The sequence below is a fragment of the Sinocyclocheilus grahami genome, unplaced genomic scaffold (genome assembly GCF_001515645.1).
Source record: "Sinocyclocheilus grahami isolate Dianchi unplaced genomic scaffold, SAMN03320097.WGS_v1.1 scaffold42.1, whole genome shotgun sequence".
Lineage (NCBI taxonomy): Eukaryota > Metazoa > Chordata > Actinopteri > Cypriniformes > Cyprinidae > Sinocyclocheilus > Sinocyclocheilus grahami.
This window is the reverse complement of record NW_015505221.1, coordinates 1484371-1501220: the sequence shown is the minus strand read 5'-3', so window position 1 is coordinate 1501220 and position 16850 is coordinate 1484371. Positions and strand designations below refer to the sequence as shown.

Sequence of the window (16850 nt, the reverse complement as noted above, 5' to 3'; positions counted from 1 at the left end):
CCCTGTCCCCCACCCAACACAAAGTCTCTCTGGGACCAGGATCATGATCAGTGACTTCACCAGAACAAACCACCATCTGTTTTCATTACCAGCAGACACACACACCTGAACCTTCTACAGCAGAGACTGAAAAGAGATTTAGAGAATTACACAATCTGAAGCAGAAAAATGGGATCTGGTTAAAGTAAAATAAAGGAGATGAAGGATGTGGCAGTAACTGGCACGAAAACAATAAAAAGGCTTAAAGGTATAGCTCACCCAAAAATTTAAATTAGCTAAAAATGCATAACCCTCAGGCCATCCAAGATGTAGATGAGTTTTTTCTACATCAGAACAGATTTGGAGAAATTTAGCATTACATCACTTGCTCACCAATGGATTCTCTGCAGTGAATGGGTGCCGTCAGAATGAGAATTGAAACAACTTGTAAAAACATCACAATAATTCACAAGTAATCCACACCACTCAACAATTAACATCAATTAACAACCTGTGAAGCGAAAAGCTGTTTGTTTATATAAAAACTAATTAATCATTAAGGCATTTTAACTTCAAACCATTTCTTCTGGCTAAAATATGAGTCCTCTAGCCATAATGTTGCTTTCTCCAATGAAAAAGTCTCGTCTGACTCAGGAGAGAAATATGCACAGATCAAGCTCTGTTTCTGAGCAGAAACAATCCAAAACAGTTCTAAACAAATATGTCAATGGATTTTGATGTGACAACAGGGGAAGGATTTTTTTTTCACTGGAGGAAACGTTATTATGGATTATGGACTGATATTTTGGCCAGAAACTAGGGTTTAAAATTAAAACACCTTAATTATGGATCTGTTTATTACAAACATGCAGCTTTTTGCTTTACAAGACATTGATTGAAGGACTGGAGTCATGTGGATTACTTGCAGATTATTATTATTATTATTATTGTTATGTTTTTCTGAGCTTTTTGGACTCTCATTCTTACGGCACCCATTCACTGCAGAGGATCCATTGGTGAGCAAGAGATATAATGCTACATTTCTCCAAATTTGTTCCAGTGAAGAAACTCATCTAAATCCTGAGTAAATTTTCAGCAAATTTTCATTGTGGGTTGAAGGAGTAGACTGACAAGCATGCAGAGAGCCATGGCATTTGTTAGCACGGTAGTTTGGGGGGGTGGGGGGGGGGGGGGGGGGGGGGGGGGGGGAATACAAGCATTGGCTTTTCAGCAATATCGTAAAGAAAGATAAGTGCATAAAAGCTGTTTTAAAGCATTATCTTTCTAACATCAATCTGTGCCTCTGTAACTAAAAGGGAGGTGACAGGTATTTATATTAATGGCAGCAACACTTCTTAAATGCCCACAGCTTGAATCCGACTAAAATTCTGGCATTAGTCACAAATCCACAACAGATTATCAATCAGGGGTTCGTGGCTGGGGAAAAACCTTTTCAAACACGCTGATGTGCAGAAACTGCGCAATAAAAAATGGCTCCCTCTTCGCTGGACCCCAGCCCCAACAACCTAGATCTATTAGTATAAGCAGGACAACAATCGCTGAATTATTGATTTCCTCAGACTTTTTGTCAGGACCATTTAGTGACGTTAAAAATGAGCTTTCATTAGCCACTTGCAGGAGAACCTCGCCGCCTTTGATTTATAATGTGCAACATGGTCAATATACGGCAGAACGGATGAGGAAAACACAGCGCACATGCTGAGATCGGGCTCCATATGTAACAACACACACCTCAAAGCACAGATTACATGGACTCACACTTCTTCATAGTGTCAGAAGCTGAAAACTTAGTTATAGCATACATTCAGGACATACAGGATGCCTGGATTAACATATGGACCTTTATGTTCGTTATGCATCTAGGTAGGACTGCTAATTAAAAGCTGCATTAAAACCCAGAGCAGAATGTCGAGGGATGATTTGTTAACATAATTTATATTTTATCTGATTGCGAAGGGTAACAGCCACAGGTCTGTGTTGCACCATTCGTGAACTTAGTGTCATTTTGACTGGATTCCTTACTAACAATTTGTTTTAGTGTAATAGAATTTGGCTCCAAATCAATATGCTGTATTTTTTAAAGAACTGAAGAAACTTCATACAGCATAAAAGTTACAAAAATGTAGTTTATAAGACTTCAAATTCTGAATCTTCTGAAGCAATTTTTGAATGAATGGATGAGATTTTAGAATTAGAATTAGAACTAAACAATTGAATAAATACATGAATTAATAATTAATAAAACATTTATATATATATATATATATATATATATATTATAATAAAAATGAAAAAACTAACTACTAAATAAATAACTAACTAACTAACTACTAAATAAATATGAATCAATTTTTGCACTGGAATATGAATATGGAGGAGTTTTGGAGGAGAGAATTAAATTTAAATTTTCAAGATATCGCTTTAGAAGTTATGTAATCTTTCATATAGTTCAGACTTAAATACAGGTGCTTTGTGACATTTTTTGATCATAGAAGTGGCCAAGATAAACTGTTCTTGTATTAAAAAAAATGTGTTGTGCAAAGATGTTTCACAGAGAGAGAGAGAGAGAGAGAGAGAGAGAGAGAGAGAGAAAGCATACAGGGATTGGATCAAAAGAAAAATAAATAAATTAAAACAAAACAAAATTAATTAAAATTAATTAAATAATGAAGTAAAGACTAAACAAAATGTAGTTGTCCAATTATAGAAGTTTCAGGGTTTCTAACATATTGCAGATCTCAGACAATGTGTCTTTTTCCTAGACCTCACCTCTGATTTCCTGCATTGTAGACATTTGAGCAAAAGATCAGTATAGATTGAGCCAAGATGGCTTCTTAGTCGATTCCCTCCACTTAACCTAACAAGAGTGCTAAAGCGACAAATCAAGCTGATCCCTTTGCTCATTAGGTAATTAGGAGCATCTCATCTCTTCAATCGGATTCCCATCTGTTCCGTTCCCTTTTACCGACGCACACAAGTAGGGCTGATAGACAGGGTCACAGCTGCACTAAAGACTGAGGGAAAGATCTGTACACACGCTAGGTGGGGTGGAATGAAATTTTGGATTATTCTTACATGGAAACAGAATTATAAAAGATCACAGAGTTTAAAAAAGTACCAAAAATGTACATAAAGTGTTTTGAATCAACACTGTCTGTTGTGTGTCTTTCTAGTGCTACCAAACACGGACTTGAGGCAAAGTGTCACGGCAACTTTGCCTTTTGCCACTTTCTGCTGCATCTGAGAAAGGCAAACATGGTCTCGTCCTTTGACACCTAATCTAACCTGCAGTGATGTACGACCTCATTCTCACACTAATTTCTTCTTTATCTGAGGTGATAAATATCACATTGATATAACTACCTCTGTCAGGACTGCTCCGATGCACTGGTTTGTAGAACATGACACCACAAGAAGAGTAGAGAGAGCGGAAGAGAGACAGAAGGAAGTTTCTAAGTAAAATCACTTGACTGGTGTCTTAATATTCTTCAAACATTCTACTTAGATGTAATGTTCTAAAACTGTAACTCGTAGCTCTTACTGTTATTTGAGCATAAAATTAAGCAATTGAGCATACTATTAAATTGATATTAATTTAATATATTGAATTACTTATATATATATATATATATATATAAGTAATTCAATATATTAAATTAATATATATATATATTAACATTTTAATTGAAATGAAAGTTTTAGCAATTTTGATGTGTTTTTGTCATTTTTATTATTTTTTCTCTATATAATGTTTTTAAAATTTATTTCAGTTTTAGTTGTATTTATTTTTAGTAGATTTTAGTTTAACTAAATGAAAAAGAGAAGTGTTGTTTGGGCAGCTAGCTGAAATAAGTTTTTAAAATTTTATTTACATTTTTTTTGTTAACTATAATAACCCTGGTATAGCAGATTATAAATAAATTACATTTTAAAGGAATAAATTAAATATTAAAATATATTAAAATAAGAAAATTATTTTAAATTGTAATACCATTTCACAATATTACAGCTTTACTGTATTTTTGATCAAATAAATGAAGCAAATTCATTTCAAAAACTTTAAAAAAAAATCTTAATTATTCAAAAATTTGACTGGTAATGTGCTTATACACTGAACAAAATTATAAACGCAACACTTTTGTTTTTGCCCCCATTTTTCATGAGCTGAACTCAAAGATCTAAGACTTTTTCTATGTACACAAAAGGCATATTTCTCTCAAATATTGTTCACAAATCTGTCTAAATCTGTGTTAGTGAGCACTTCTCCTTTGCCGAGATAATCCATCCACCTCACAGGTGTGGCATATCAAGATGCTGATTAGACAGCATGATTATTGCACAGGTGTGCCTTAGGCTGGCCACAAAAAAAGGCCACTCTAAAATGTGCATCACACAGCACAATGCCACAGTGTTTTATCACACAGCACGATGTCGCAAGTTTTGAGGGAGTGTGCAATTGGCATGCTGACTGCAGGAATGTCCACCAGAGCTGTTGCCCGTGAATTGAATGTTCATTTCTCTACCATAAGCCGTCTACAAAGGCATTTCAGAGAATTTGGCAGTACATCCAACCGGCCTCACAGCCACAGACCACGTGTAACCACACCAGCCCAGGACCTCCACATCCAGCATCTTCACCTCCAAGATCGTCTGAGACCAGCCACCCGGACAGCTGCTGCAACAATCGGTTTGCATAACCAAAGAATTTCTGCACAAACTGTCAGAAACTGTCTCAGGGAACCTCATCTGCATGCTCGTTGTCCTCATCGGGGTCTCGACCTGACTGCAGTTTGTCGTCGTAACCGACTTGAGTGGGCAAATGCTCACATTCGATGGCGTCTGGCACTTTGGAGAGGTGTTCTCTTCACGGATAAATCCCGGTTTTCACTATACAGGGCAGATGGCAAAACAGGCGTCGTGTGGGTAAGCGGTTTGCTGATGTCAACGTTGTGGATTGAGTGGCCCATGGTGGTATTTGGACTAAGCAATCCCAGAATGCACTGCAACAAGTGAAAATCACAATGTAAAGAGTAACGCATTTAGTGCATTCAGTTCACAACACTGAAACCAATTTTGAGTTGAGTCTATCATATTAAGTACAACATGTGTGGCTTTAGTCTGAAATCAAACTTGTAAATGTACGGAGTATGGATTCATGCATGCTAAACACATACGACGGACGTAGCATTTCAAAATGCGGAATCAAACCTAAAATCTACTTAAAGACTATGTTTAAAGAGTTCAGAGTGTGCATTTTGGAGCGAAACACTTGAAAGTGTAAAGCCAGGCCTGTCATGTGAGTAGCTGAAGAGTGAAGTAGGCTCTCCTGACTCAGGGTGATGGTTAATGGCTGGAGAGAGTGAAGGAGGAGAGGTTTCCTGACAGCTGGCAACCCTGCAGGAGTCAGTGGCTCCACATGGGGCTGTGGCTACTGAAGAGGTTGCCGTGAAGGCGGAGGAGAACTCAGCAGGGGAGTACAGCTGGGTTTTATCTGACTCGCAGTACTCGTCAGAGTCTAAGAGCACATCGGCACCTAAAATTTAACTCAAGCCTAACTACAGCTCTGCGTAATCTGTGCTCATGATACACAACAGTCATCAGTGCACATGTATACACTCAGTCTCTTGGAGAGTAAGGGCTTCCCTGTGGAATTCTGTTCCAGTGCAGACGGGGAATGTCTCACAGGCCCTGCAGATGGAGACCTGCATCTGCCAACTGAGTCTAAGAGAAACACACAGGTAATCTGATGACAGCAAGTCCTGGCACGTCTACAACATGAATGAACTAAGACTAAACCAAAGAGGATCTGGCCTGAAATCAAAAACAACGGGGTCTTCCAATAAACCCACTAATGAAAGGTACATTGTCATGATTTCTAGCTTATATATATATATATATATATATATATACAGTGCTGCTTGAAAGTTTGTGAACCCTTTACAATTTTCTATATTTCTGCATAAATATGACCCAAAACATCATCAGATTTGAAGTCCTGAAAGTAGACATAGCGAACCCAATCAAACAATATTTATGCAGAAATGTAACACTGGGTCATTTTTCTCAATAAATAAATTAAAAAAATTTTTTTTTTTTATATTTTTGTCTCATTTGTTTGATTGGGTTCTCTATGTCTACTTTCAGGACTTGTGTGAAAATCTGATGATGGATTTGATTTTGGGTCATATATTTATGCAGAAATATAGAAAATTGTAAAGGGTTCACAAACAGCACTGTATATATATATATATATATATATATATATATATATATTTGAAAATTTTTATAAATGCTACTGTAAATTGATAATTTACTCACCCTCATGTTATTCCAAACCTATATGCCTTTATACTACTATTCAAAAGTTTGTGGTTAGTAAGACTTTTTTTTAAGAAATCAATACTTTTATTCAGCAAATATGCAATAAATTGATCGAAAGTGACAGTAAAGAAATTAATAATGTTATAAAAGAAGTCTATGACAAATACAGTAAATGTCATACTTTTGAACTTTCTATTCATCAAAGAATCCTGAAAAAAATGTATCAGTTTTCACAAAAATATTCATATTAATGTTAATTGAGCAGCAAATCAGCATATTAGAATGATTTCTGAAGGATCATGTGACACTGGAGATTGGAGTTATGATGCTGAAAATGTAGCTTTGATCACAGGAATAAATTACATTTTGAATCTATTAAAATAGAAAACAGTTATTTTAAACTGTAATAATATTTCACTATGTATCTGATTTTACTGTATTTTTAATCCAAAAATTAAAGGACCATAAAAAGCATCATAAAAGTCCACACAAGTTATGCACTATGTAAGACAATTTAAAGGGACAGTTCACTCAGAAATGAAAATTCTGTCATTATCTGTCCATTCCAAACCTTCTTTCTTCTGTGGAACCTAAATGAAGATATTTTAAAGAATGTTTCTACTTTTTTTGTACATATAATAAAATTCAGTCAGTTACAAAACAACATTGGAGCCACATTACTTTTTCAAAATATCTACTGTAATTTTGTGTTTCACAGAAGAAATTAAGCCATACAGGTTTGGAACCACATGAGGTTTAGCAAATGATGACCGAGTTTTGATTTTTCTTTTGTTTTTTTATCACTTTAAGAACAGATGCTTCAGTTGGAACATTCAGCCGAGACCAATGCATACACTTCCAAGTCAAACAAACAAGTCCATGCAGGGCTATAACCACCATAACTGTTGAGGAGGACAATATTCTGTTTCACACATAAGAGTTTTTCAGTGACTGATCCTGAAACATTCCTGTATGAACAAATACAATGGTGTGACTTTTTTGATACCTGACATGATTGTGCAAGGTGTGATATCTTCTTCTAACATTCAGTATGTGAAGTGGCGAACATCAGGTGGAGTCGTCTGCTATTTCTGTATGTACGCAGTGTGTGAACATGAGGAGGTAGAGCAGGGAGGGGTTTGAAAGTCCAGCAGGGATGGGGACAGGGCCACAGGTGAGATCTCAATAAATTACACTCTGAAGTGGTCATTAATTATAGATGACATCCCAGTCAGACCAGCGATTTCATCTGAAATGAGGAGCAGTGTGCATAGCGGTGGTGCCCAGGGCTCTGGTGGGATGGCTGATGTATATATGTGTATGTGTGAAAGAGAGAGAGAGACAGAGAGCAGTGGGTCAAACAGTCTTAGCTCTTGCAATAGCTTTTTGATGAGGACCCTCATTACACTAAACGGCCCTCTATGGTTCAGCCTCCCTCTGATTCGAGGAAAGGTTAAACAGAGAATAATTAAAGAAGACCGCCTCAGGCTGAGCGTGTCACCCTTAAGGCGACACTCTGGTCAGCGGTAGGCTGTTTCAAAGACGGCTCAATACAGCTCAAGTGCTCCTACCTATCAGTATCATATGGCTAAAATAAATGACACATGAATGACACTTTAATTCATTTCACACTTGGTGTGGATGTGGAAATTAAAAAACAAAAGTTCGGTCAGATTTTTTTATGTTTTTGAAAGTCGCCAAGGTTGCATCTATTTAGTCAACAATATTGTAAAATATTACTACAATTTAAAATAACTTTTCTATTAATAGTTTTATTTGAAATAGTTCTCTATTTGAATATATTTTAAAATGGAATGTATTCCTGAGATAAAAGAAACATTTCTTATTATCAATGTTGAAAACAAATATTTTTGTGAAAACCGTGATACTTTTTTTTTTCAAGATTCTTGGATAAATAGAAAGTTTGAATGAACAGCATTTACCGGAAATCTAAAACATTATATATAAAACATTTTGTAACATTATAAATGTCTTGACTGTCACTTTTGATCAATTTGATGCCCCCTTGTTGAATAAAAAATATGAATTAAAAATGATAAAAAAAATAATGACCCCAACATTTTTAACAGTACATTTTTTATACTGATTAAAAAAATGTAAATAAATAAATAAAAAACTGAAAGTAAAAAAAGTATATATATGAACAGCTGTTGTATGTAAATCCCCTTTTTGTATCCATGGAAAAAAATTATTTGGGGGTTTAAATATTCATTTAAAAAATGTTATGTGGAAAGGTTGAATATATATTCATAGCCACACATCCAATCATGATCATCTGCCATTTGACTATTTCCACCTTGATATCATATAGCTCTTATTGTTATTATTGTAAAACCTGAATAAGTTAATATGAGTTCCCATTCAGTCAGTCACGTTCAACGTTACGTCAGTGACTGACGAATTGGGATCTCGCCCGAGAGCCCAATCACCTTCGAGTGTTAACTAAACAAGCCAATGACAGTTGGCGTGCGTGCTTCGCCACGCGCACCCCGCCCCACAGCGCGGGTATAAAAGGAGAGCGCGTGCAAACGCACATCAGCTTTTCGCTTCGGAGATCAAACATTGTAAGAGGCTTTCAAATGACATTAACTTATTTTTTAGATGCCAGTGATGGCTAATTCCAACTCACACAGTTTATTATGGTATTTTGGTGTAAAACGCAGCTAAATGGTATTTTTTGTAGGCAACAACCGCAAGATCACAAGTCTAAAAAGACACCACTGAAGCTCACAAAACGAAGACAACAGAGACCCGTTCTTTTATCATTTTTCGCATCTTGAAGACAGAGATTATCTTGGAACCGCATGAATGATCAGTGACAAGAGAGAAAGTGTACTTTCACGAGTCCACGTGACACTGCCACACTGATTGTCTGCTTTTAATCCTCGACCTCATTATCACCCTCTGGTCTTACTCCAGCAGTAAATTAATCTATCTGCAAAGTGTCAAATCTTCTCACCTTCCTCCTGGTAATCACCCGAGGTGCAAATAAAAACAGCCGGGTTCGCTCAAGACCCTGCGTCCGTTACCAACAAGATGATGCCGTGTTATAATTAAAAACCAATTGGCCGTTGTTGGGTTACTCATTAAGCCGATCAAATATTTGTGTCTTCACTAAGGTCAACGCAATGACATACAATAACAGGGAGTGAGAACTGGAAAAAAATGTTAGAGATTGGAAACACAAAATATGCGCATTTTAATGCTACATCATTTTAAGACGGAAAGGACTGTTTAAAGTAACAAATTAAAGCAAGTAAAAAAAAAGTTCAACTGTAAAACTGTCAACCTTAAAACTGTCTACACTGATACCTTTTTCTGAAAGCTTAAAGGAATAGTTTTCTCAAAAATGAAAGTTTGCTGAAAATTGACACCCTGCCAATATGTACATGAGTTTGTTTCTTCATTGGAACAGATTTGGAGAAATGTAGCATTACATTACTTGCTCAGCAATGGATCCTCTGCAGTGAATGGGTGCCGTCAGAATGAGAGTCCAAACAGCTGATAAAAACACAATTATATATATATATATAATTGTGCAAAATTTAACTTTAAAAACCACCTTCTCAAATTAGAAAAGGCACTTTTCGTTTCATTGAACGACCTCTGGGTTAAGACGAGTTAGTGTCAATAAAAAAAACCTCCAGTGCCATTAACTGTAAGTGAGATATGCATGGCCTTTGCTTTACTAATATGATGATATATTAAAACAGCTACTGTATATATTTGTAAAAGATAAAGGTTCCTAGAAAAATCCAACAAAAAAAAAAATCTGCAATACCTTCCTACATCATACATCGAGTGAGAAAAGATACTATGTAATAGAAAGATCTAAACCCATTCTCTCATGTGAATTATTTATCAAATTCAAATAACAGATGGTATAATTTTCTTAAAATATCTTAATCATTATTCAAAAGACACAGTGGTATAAAACAGTTCCTGTACACATGCTTTTGTGTGATCAGAATACAGGTTGATTCTTTATACATCCCACACAGATCTGAAACAACATCAACACAGGCATAAACAAAGACATTCATGTCTTCTGACTCCTGGCCAATCCTTAATTCCTGAAATTAAAATGTTATCTGCTCACCAGGTTTGAAATATAGGACCGCACGTAGAAAGTATAATTACCATTTGATTATTAAAAGACTCTCCTGAAGGTCTTGTGTCATCACGGTGATGGAAAAATGACGTCAAACTACCCAAGCAAATTAAATTACCCAACCAATTACTCGCCTGTGTTCGTACTGACTTATTGGGACATTAAATATTAATGGGAGCATAGAAATCAAATTTGCTCATCATTAGAACGTGCACACATTGAGGGCTAATCACAGATGTTCCACATCACTCAGATCCTTTCAGCAAAGAATAAAACACTCCAACACAAAGAAGCATCTGTTGCTCGACTATTCATAAGGGTCATAAAAGAATAGGATTTTATGAAGTAAATCTATTTCTGTAAATACACACATGAGTAAACTTGTGTCACTCTGTTACTTCAATAGCAATATACAATAAATTAAAGGTGACGTGTATCATTTTTGTGACACTGGCATGACTAAATGCAAATGAAAAAGTAATGAATGTTTTCAAATAGGTTTCCCGGTCATCTACTGGTCAGACAAACAGAAAGTCCCACCTCAAACAAGAACCACAGAGCCACAGTGTTTAGACTTCAGGGAAATCAATCTATAAATACCTTATTTATAGCTGTATCTGAATTTTAAGCCTTTAAAAAAAACATCTACGATTGAAAGAAAAAAAGAGAAAAACTATCATAATATTCATATTAATGTTTTTTTTTTAATTGTTTTAAAACTAGTGGTTATATTACATTTTCTGGTAGGGGTGGAGATGTTATTCTTGACCTTATTAATTAAAAAAAAATTATTAACAATAAAAAATATTATATGTATTTGTGTGTGTGTATTATTTTTATACAATAAAATAGAATTATGGAATTAACAACAATACATTATGAATAAGCCTACCATGCAGTGCATGCTGCAAAAATCCTTTTCTTAATCAGTCTTTTTAATTTTATTTTTTTTAGATGTGCCTTTTTCTATGTTTATATTAATAATTATAATAATTATATTAATAATAGTAATAATTCAATTATTATAATAATTGTTATTATTTTTTAAATATTGGTTGTCATTTATCTCTCTCTCTCTATGAAACGTGCAGGGTAGTAACTGATTACATGTAATCTGGATTATGTAATCAGATTCCAAAAATGAAGTACTTGTAATTAGATTGTATTACATTTTAAAATACATGTAATCAGACTACAGTACATTTTTTATTGATTACATGAGTACATATTAATCACACAACATCAATAAATTATTCATAAAAATAGTAATTAATTAAAATATATATTAAAAAAATGCACTTATAAAAATGTATATATATATTTTTTTATTTTACTTAATTAATTGCTTTTTTAATTATGATATATACAAATAAACCCTATCCCCTTCTGGTGCATTTAGGCCCTATAACATTTGCATCTCTTCATTACATATTCAGTTTTATTAATACATTAAAACTATGTTTTTTCAGACTAAGAAGGTTATTCAGCTTCAGACCAAGTTATAGGATATCCTTAACAAAGCAATCCCACATGTTCATCTAATTTTAGAGAATAAAAGATTGGCAGAAGCCTCAAAGACACACCTGAGAGGAAAGGAGAGTTATCAGGGCATTAACTCACTGTAAACCCAGCAGACACGCTGGCGAGCTTACAGATTGAGATGACAGCCAAAACAGTGGGAGTTAAGATGCAGTGTTGGTGAAGTGTTTGGTGTTAACACAGAGATAGAGAGCGAGCGGTACCTGCTGTTAAACCTTTCTGGATGTTTCTCTCGCATAATGTGGAATCGATGAGCGATGGATGCATCCTGCAAAAGGAGAAAAAAAGCAAATCAGATCAGTTTTTTATGCACACCGGTACACCATCATCGCTGTTTCGTGAGCTTCTGACAATGGTTCGTTAGGAGCCTTTGACGTATTACACTCGCGCATCAGATTCTCTCATCATCCTCTGTGCATCTGGGTCTTAAAATCTTGAATTTGTCAAAACAGCTGTGTGAAGATGAAAAGACAACAGATTGAGGATTATATTGAATAGTCTCATGATGGTTTTATCACGGACCATTAGCTATAAACAAAAGCCCCGCGTCAGAGACATCGCAGACAGAGACGTGTTTATTTTAAAACCAGATGAATGTATTTTAAAACCAGACAAAACTCTGACGACAAAACCAGAATTCCTTCCCCCACACCGAGCACCAATTATGGGCCTGATCGCCCTTCCACGCGACTGGAAACAAGTTTGAGCTCCATGCATATGTATGTGTGTTAACAGATAAGGTGTTTGTGATTCTTTGCTGGAGTTCTAGCCAACGATGATGAGTATTGACAAGAGGACTGAACACGTGGTTCAGGCTAATTAATCACACACACATACAGGATGCAGCGGCTCTGCTGGCGCCCGTCACAGGTACTCAGAGGTTCAGATGCACTTGCGTGTGCTCTGTTTGCATGTACTTTGTGTACTGTAAATGTTTTGTTGCTATGGTGATGTATAGAGATGGTGGTTGAAATGTAAAGAGATTGTATGTCCTGATTGAGACATGTAGATTCTGAATGCCTGATCATTTGTAAGAACGAAGAGGAGAAGCACGACAAACATGACACTTTTATACACGTTATAGAAGATACACATTTTTATCATTTGTTTCAAGCTATATTTTTCTTGACATGTTATGATGTTGTTGCAAATTCACAGAAAACAGCAACATGGCACAAAACTATTGGACCTACGATGACCTATGACGAATACAGGCAAAAGTGGCACCTTTTCTGATAATTAGTCTGTTACACAAAACCATGAAAAATGGAATGAATATTAAAAACAGATACTTAAGCATCCCACTTTAACAGTATTCTACCTATACAGGTTTTATCATTTGTATTTTTGCTAAAATGACTTAAAATGTCTCACCACGTTATCAATGATTATTATTATTATTATTAAAAGTTTGGCTTCCTAACTAAATTTGTGATAATACTTTTTTCTACTAAGGTAAAGTTAGAAGATGTGTTACAGTCACTTAGATTTTCTTTAGTAGATAGTTTACATTTCTTTGATTTGTTTATATCAGTCAGGGCCCAGGACTATAATTTTTATTTTGTTTGATTTAAAACATAATTGAAATGCCTAGTGACCTTTTCAGGAATAAAACATGATTTTTCAACACATGCCAATTCTGTTGAATCATCAAAGCAAATTATAGCAAATTATATGTTCATTTGGGAGTATAGAACCAGAGGTATTACTGATAACTAAAACTAAACATAAAATAAAAAATAAAAACGTTTAAAAAGTACAAATAAATAAATACATAAAGTTGTAATTTCTCATTTTCATTTGGTTGAAGTAATACAACTAATAAAAACTATAAAATACAACAAAATTACTAAAAAGGAAAAAAAAATAAAAAGGAAAAGGAAAATATACAAATAAAATCTAATTCAAAATATTAACAAAAACTATAATAGTATACTAAAATAACAGCATGATATGCAAGCCCGTTTCCGCCACTGAATAAAAAATAAAAGAGGTAATTGCGACTTTTTATCTCACGATTCTGACTTTTTTCTCAGCATTGCGTGATACACACTCGCAATTCAGACTTTTTTTCTCAGAATTGTGTAATATAAACTCGCAATTGCGAGTTAAAAAGTCATAACTGAGAGATATAAACTCGCAATTCTGAGAAATAAAGTCAGAATTGTGTGATATAATCTCGCAATTGCGAGACAAAGTCGCAATTCTGAGAAATAAAGTCAGAACTGCGAGATGTAAACTCACAATTCTGATATTTTTTTCTCGCAATTATGACTTTTTTCTCAGAATTGTGAGATATAAACTCGCAATTCTGAGAACATATCAGTCTTTTCCCCCCCTCAAAATTGGACTTTGACTCTGACTTTATAACTCGCAATTGCGAGTTTATATCTTTATATAAAAAAAGTTCAGTGGCAGAAATGAGCTTCCATAGTATGAAGATCAAAGTTCCACAAACAGGTCATTTCCACCTGACTAGGTATATTCGGGGGAAAAAAGTATGAGATTAAAAAAAACTTTCTTCTTACTCCAAGAGGGCCTCCCTCTCTTTCCCCCAAGACCCAAACACACTGTTAGGACCATTTGTGAATCCAGCCCCTCCGATGAAACCACCTCCACACAGAAGACCCCCTGCTAGCTCACTGCTGAAAAAAGTCTAGAGTAAGCCAAAAAAAATCAATTCCTTTACTGTTGACATCTTTTAATCCCACTGTAATTTGCAGAGCATAGGGAGGCCCGGGGTCCCACCAGGCTCGGTTTTCTTCAACGCAGAACAAGAAGAAAGGTAAAATGACAGGAGTATCTAAAAGATTGTATTGCTCTTTTCTTACAAACTGCACAATAAATAAAAACATGAGAGCAAAGGCACGGTCTCCCCTCGGCCTGGCTCTGGTTTGATGAAACCAAGGAGCTTTCAGAGACGTCATCGTATCCGGCGTCCATGAGAGAGAGAGCCGATTTCCTTTCATTGACTCTAAAGTCAAAGTTGCGGCAGTCAGTCACTCACTATCTTTCATCTGCCGTTGTCCACCTCTCCCCGATAATTACCACTGCAAAACTCTCGTGCCCAAATTAATAAAGGGACATGTGTAATGTTCTTTCATAGTTCACCATTTAGTCCAATTACGGCTTGTCCAGGCATATGATGTGCCTTCAGCGGGAGAGTAATGACTTTGACATGAGCGCAGGGTCATTAGGAAACAGACTACATTATCTTAGGCGATCCTGTGTGATTAGGGACTGAATCTAGCTTCTGGCTCTGACCGAAATGATAACACCCCCTGTCTAACGGAGAGGGATATTTCAACTTTGGTATTTAAATGGTACCTAATTACCCAAAATATCACTTGACAGGGTGATCAGTCAATGAGACAAGCGTTAATATGAAGAACAGCTTTGAGTTGAGATTTTTTTGTTGATGCGTTTCATTTGTTTTACCAGTCTTGTTGGTCTTTGTGTTTAAATTTGACTAATTTTTTGAAAAAGTATTTTGCTCTATTTCTTCTAGGCTATTTATCAGCACTTGACTATGAGAAAAACTTTTCTTTTTCTTTTTAAATAGCTAGTTTTCCCTTTGGCAGGGTTTCTGCCGGTCTTAGTCTTAAAAAGCCTTAAAAAGGTCTTAAATTGGAGCATAAAGTCTGTCTAATGTTTTCCTTTGAAAAGGTCATTTTTCAGACCCTACACTCTTCACCCTACACTGAAGGTTCTTCAATCAATGCCACAGAATAACCTTTTTTGGTTCCACAAAGAACCATTCAGTCAAAGGTTCTTTAAAGAACCATCTCTTTCTTGCGATTTTGTAATCTGAAGAACCTTCTTTCGCCACAAAGAACCTTTTGTGAAACAGAAAGGTTCTTCAGATGTTAAAGGTTCTTTATGGAACCATTTAGACAAAAAGGTTCTTCTATGGCATCGTGAAGCACCTTTATTTTTAAGAGTGTACTGGCAGATATTTGTTCTTGCTTTAATCATAAACTCACTTCATTTTGATGAATTTCTTTGTGCTCCTTTCCATTTATTCCTTACATTTTTCTTAAAAATGTACCTTCACAAAAGCTGCAGAAACCCTATTTTTCATATGAACTATCACTCTTATATCAAATGTTGATATTTTCAGTTTATCATGTTAGAAAGTGGGTAAGCCACATAAATAAAGTTACAAATATGGGCAATAATGCACATTCTGAGTTCATGTTAATTTAGACCTAAAAGTTAAAATTGTTTAGAAGCTGTCATACTGATACTGATGTAAATGTCTTAAATTACCCCTGTCTGTTAAAATATTCTTGCACCATCTTGTCTGGCAACAGCTGCATTTGTTGGCTGTTTAGTTCCTAGAGTTCATATACATAATTACGGAAGACATTGTTTTTCATTTGCATAATCTGCAAAGTAATTATGAGCACGACTTGCTCTGTAATCTCTATTGGTTTTCAGTTGTTTTCAAAAGGAATTTGTGTTTTCATGTAAAATGTGATAGGAAAAATATCACTTGATCCCACTGAGATTTGCACTTCTCTTTAATCCAAACAAACAACTACATTTGTCAACGAATTGAAAATTTTATTTCATTAACACAGTACTGAATATACTGGAGCTGAATGATTAATGAGACGGAGATCTATCTATAAATTAATTTACAACATTTTTTATAGGTTTATAGTATGTATGCATGTGCGCGTGTGTGTGTGTGTGTATACATATAAAATTTAAAAAAAAAAATTATTAAAAATAAAAAAGAACTAAATAATAATAAACAAATATTTTGTATTTAATTTATCATGTGATACCTTTCTATAAATTGTTTTATATTTTATATAAATTAAATGAATATTAATAGCAATTTATTAATTAT

The 16850-nt window shown here is 35.0% G+C and overlaps 1 pseudogene; it reads right to left on the bottom strand.

The window, feature by feature from the left end:
- Window positions 1-16850, bottom strand: part of LOC107582241 (diacylglycerol kinase beta-like) — a 49039-nt pseudogene that overhangs the window by 15213 nt on the left and 16976 nt on the right.